This window comes from Pteropus alecto, unplaced genomic scaffold, assembly GCF_000325575.1.
Source record: "Pteropus alecto unplaced genomic scaffold, ASM32557v1 scaffold73, whole genome shotgun sequence".
In the NCBI taxonomy this organism is placed as follows: Eukaryota; Metazoa; Chordata; class Mammalia; order Chiroptera; family Pteropodidae; genus Pteropus; species Pteropus alecto.
Genome location: NW_006436284.1, coordinates 4,175,952 through 4,176,200, shown reverse-complemented (window position 1 = coordinate 4,176,200; position 249 = coordinate 4,175,952).

Here is a 249-nt window from a genome sequence, read left to right as displayed (position 1 = left end):
AAATCTAGACGGGGGTCTCCGCGGTTTGCGGTGGGCGGTCTCCCAGTGTGTGGGGCAGTGGGAGGGCGGCCGCAAGCGAGGGTGTGCGCGGCTCCTTGGGGGTGGGGCGCTTTTAAAAGTTCAGTGTGAATCAGGTGACATTTCCCACCTTCTGGAAACCCTTCCCAATTATCTGTTGGAGGTGCCCGAAATCAAAGCGGCAGGAGGGGAATCGCCGAGTTCTTATTTGCGTAGGAGCGAGAGGGAGGG